A 4,709-nucleotide genomic window follows, 5' to 3' on the forward strand; every position below is an offset into this window, starting at 1 on the left:
TATATATATGTATACATGCATATATATATGTGTATATATACTTCAAAATTATCTATATACTTATAAGATAAGGATATCATCATAAAAATGATTATATCAGTGACCTAGCACATAAAAATGACCACATAGGTAACATTAATTTTTTTTTTACGTATATAATTATAAATATATAATTATAGTTAAGGGCTACTGGAAATAACCAGCGCCAATGCTAGAAATAGGTGTCAAATACTTACAATCCACTCTACAATTTGTTCACTATATTCAACCACAGATAGAAATGCGAGGAAATGAGCAAGAAAATACAAAGAATATTTTCTCATTTCCTCGTGTTCGTACCTATGGTTTAATAGAGAGAACAAATTTTAACGTGGATTGTAAGTATTTGACACCTATTTCTAGCATTGGCGCTGGTCATTTCCAGTAGCCCTTAACTATAATTATATATTTGTGTGTGTGCGTGTGTGTATGCGTGTGTGTATATGTATATGTGTGCATGTATGTATGTATTAATATTTAAAGAGATACATACATAGACATATACATACATGCATATATATATATTATATATATGTATATATATATATATGTATATATATATATATATATATATATAGAGAGAGAGAGAGAGAGAGAGAAAGAGAGAGAGAGAGAGAGAGAGAGAAAGAGAGAGAGAGAGAGAGAGAGAGAAAGAGAGAGAGAGAGAGAGAGATACACACACACACACACAGATGGTGCAGTGAATAAATTGTCTAATTGACGCAAAAATCAAAATAATATTGACATCTCGTTTTAACAGATGTATTCACCAAAATTACATAAAAGTATCTTGAAATACTGAAGAGTAAATTTATTCAATAAAATCGCCATTGGCTTCAACCACGGCCTCCAAACGACTTCGGAATCTTCTGCAGCTCTTCTGGACGGTCTCTTTGTTTAAATTAGTGAACGCTGCCATAATCTTTACCTTCAGTTCATATTTAGTGTTACAAGGGGTTTTGTCATCTCTCGTTCAACTGCGCCCCACATATAATAATCGAGGAGGTTACAGTCTGGGAAGTTAGGCGGCCAGACGTTATGGGTGATGTGGTCGCAGAAATTGTCAGATGGCCATGACTGGAATCTCCTGCCTGTGTGGCATGGTACAGAGTCATGTTGTCAGACATAGGTGTCATCCAGCAGCCACCGTCTTGACCCAGGGCAGCACTATTCCATCTAGGCACTTGATGTAGGACACCGTGTTGAATCTGAGGTCGTGTGGGACGATGAATGTAGGCATAACGTTGCCATCACTAGTGATCATTCCAAATACCATGATGTTGACTGGATGTTTAATTTTTTTTTACTCCCGTTACACGTTTTGGGGACACGGAAAACCTACGGTTGTTCTCTGTGTTCACCATCCTATCCTGGCAGAATTTTTTCTCGTTTGAGAAAATCCAAAACATGATCGGTTGGTGAGGATGCTTGAGTTTGTTCAAAAGCTTCGTAGCACTGTTTCCTCTTGTTCTTGATGGCTTGAGATAAAAATTGGCCCTTTCTCATCTTGTATCGGGAATACCGAATGTCTTCATGCACTACAGTCCTAATAAGAAACTCAAACACTTCCATGTCCCTAGCGATGGACCTGATCGGACCATTGTCTAGATCTCACCAACGAATTCAGTTCTTTTCTTATTATATGGATCAGAGTGAGTTTTTCGAACAATCGTACCTTCATAATGATGATTAGATTCATCCAACTCTTTCTGAATCCTCTGCACTCTCCTCAGATTGACACCCAAACACTCTGAAATGTTCGTATTGGAGTTCCCTGAGTGAATACCAAGCAGTACGTCGGTTCAAAATTTCTGGCAAAGTGAATTGCGTCATGGTGCTGCTTTTCTCAAAGACAGTGCCCAACGGATCCTACTGTACTGTGTAGTCGACAAAATCAAAGACAAACAATGCGCAAAATAAAAATATAAATGGCGACAATTTATCCATCGCGCCCTGTGTATATGTATATATATATATATATGTGTGTGTGTGTGTGTGTGTGTGTGTGTGTGTGTGTGTGTGTGTGTGTGTGTGTGTGTGTGTGTGTGTGTGTGTGTGTGTGTGTGTGTGTGTGTGTGTGTGTGTACACTCACATATATACATACATACTTGTATACATACTTATACATATTTACACGCACACACAGGCATATACACAAACGTAGATACATACACGGATAAAAAATTTACCCGCTCATAGGAATTTAAATACCTTATTATTTACATTTGTTTTTTTTATTTTCTTATATGTTGATATATGTACGTATATATGTACAGCACATGTTCTGTTATACTCCGAGCTACACATATATGCGTCCTTTTAAACTTTCATACGTGCCGATATTGACACACCTATAGGTCTCAATATTTCTGTTCACACATATACGATCATATGATGTTGCATACGTAAGCAGAGACCGTGAGGAAATAGTTTAATATTAACAAAGATTAGATGAATCATGATTACAAAAATAATGCATACATGCGTGCGCCTGTGTGAGTACGAGTGCGCGTGCGCCTGTGTGATTGCGCGTGCGTGTGCATTTGTATATATGTATACGTATATTTATATGTAGATGTGTGTGTGTTTGTGTGTGTGTGTGTCTTAAAATATTTAGGAGGTATGGTAGTTGAATATATTTATTTAACCACTTGATGTCCATAGAATTTTGTCCGTTTCGCAGCCTTCATCAAGTAACAATAATTTGAGTGTATAATAGATTATTCTACATGCCTGCACTAATACGCGAGGTATACATTGCACAGTATAATTGTGCAATCATTAATCAATGCAGATATAGAAAGCTAGCTCTTCAGATCGCCAGAACGTCGTGGTTGCACCAATGCTTCAAATGTCTAGAACATTAGAGTTCTGGCGATCTGAAGAGCTAGGCTTCTATATTTGCATTAATTAATAATTGTATAGTTATACTGTGCAATGTATAGCATGCGTATTTGTGCGGATATGTAAAATAATTTATCATGCGCTAAAATTATTATTACACAATGAAGGCTATGAAACGGATGTAAACCTATGGATATCAAATGGGTAAATAAATATATTTACATCTCATACCCCCTGACACGAAATAATTTCATAGATGAGATCTCCTGTATTTCACCTGCGTAAAATATACATTATACTTTTTCGTATTGGATTACTATGTGGTATGGTAGCCGGATCCACCGTGTGTGTGTGTGTGTGTGTGTGTGTGTGTGTGTGTGTGTGTGTGTGTGTGTATTGTATGTATATGGTGAGCACCTGCTGTCGGGAAAGCATTCAACTTTTTTTCGGTATGAGTACATTCTAATAAAGTTGCTTCAATAATAGAATCCTCTTATCCATTATTAGATAATCGAAATATTCCTTCCACAGCAGTACATATATGGAGATCATTCATTCTGTACCTCATTCTGGTTGAAGTGGAGACTTTACCTCTCCTATGATCAAGAAAAAAGCTTACCAAAACTTTTCAGTCATGAACAGCGAAGCTAATTTTCACGTAATTTATCTCCAACTAGATTATTTGAAATTTTCTTAAATGCTTTAAAGATATTATAATGAGTTATGAGAGTTGTTTGGTCAAGTCCTCAGAAAGGTTTCCTCTTTGTTTTGAGGTTCGCATCATAATATGTTTTCATTATATTCCATTTCATTAATATTCTACTTACTGTTACATATAAAGCGCATTATCTTGCGGACAAAACATCAATGCACCATCTACTAGAGTTCATAAATAAGATGTTCTCAAGTTTTGCTTCACCCGCACATACCTTCGTTGATGCTTCTATAGCCATACTTAATCTCAACAACAAATACGCAAACCTATCCTACAGCGATCTCCACAAAATTCTCAAAACTGGACATCGTGCCTCTGTTCTATTCAAAAGGCCCAAAACATAAATAAGAATTCATCCTCTCAATATTGTACATTCACTAGTCATGAACAGAAAATAAATAAAACCTGTCACTCACATAACTAGCTAGCCGTTTCACTTTCCATAATGTATCAATGCAATCGCAAACGTATCAATGCAATCGCAAAACACACCCAATGAACTATTCTTCAAGTGTTATATCACTTTTCTATGACACTTTAAGTCAGCAAGGATATTGAAAGTGAGGTTGTTTCTGGCAACAGTGATACTCGTTCTTATGTATGGGGCTGAAACATGGACGCTCACTAAAGCATTGAAGAAGCAGTTGGACGGTTGTTATATGAGGATACTTAGAATGGCATTTAATGTCTCCTGGAAGAGTCATACAACAAACGCCGATTTATACCAAGGACCATCAAGAGTAACATTGAAGATACAGCATAGTAGAATGAAGCTAACTGGACACTGCATCAGACACACCCATGAAATTGCTAACAAATTGCTCTGACAACCAACAGTAGGAAGAACCAACCAGTAGAGGAAGGGGGAAGACGATCTATATCGACAACTTACTAGAGGATACTGGTATTGAAGGGGTACAGGAGCTGAGGACCATTATGGAAGATCGAGATGAATGGGGAAAATGTGTGGAAACAGTCTTGGGGCATCGTAAGGGACGACCTAGATAGATAGATAGATAGATAGATAGATAGATAGATAGATAGATAGATAGATACATTTCTTTTATTAGCCACACAGGGATCAACAAAGATGGGACGAATACAATGTAG

Source organism: Octopus bimaculoides, chromosome 16 (assembly GCF_001194135.2).
Source record: "Octopus bimaculoides isolate UCB-OBI-ISO-001 chromosome 16, ASM119413v2, whole genome shotgun sequence".
Lineage (NCBI taxonomy): Eukaryota > Metazoa > Mollusca > Cephalopoda > Octopoda > Octopodidae > Octopus > Octopus bimaculoides.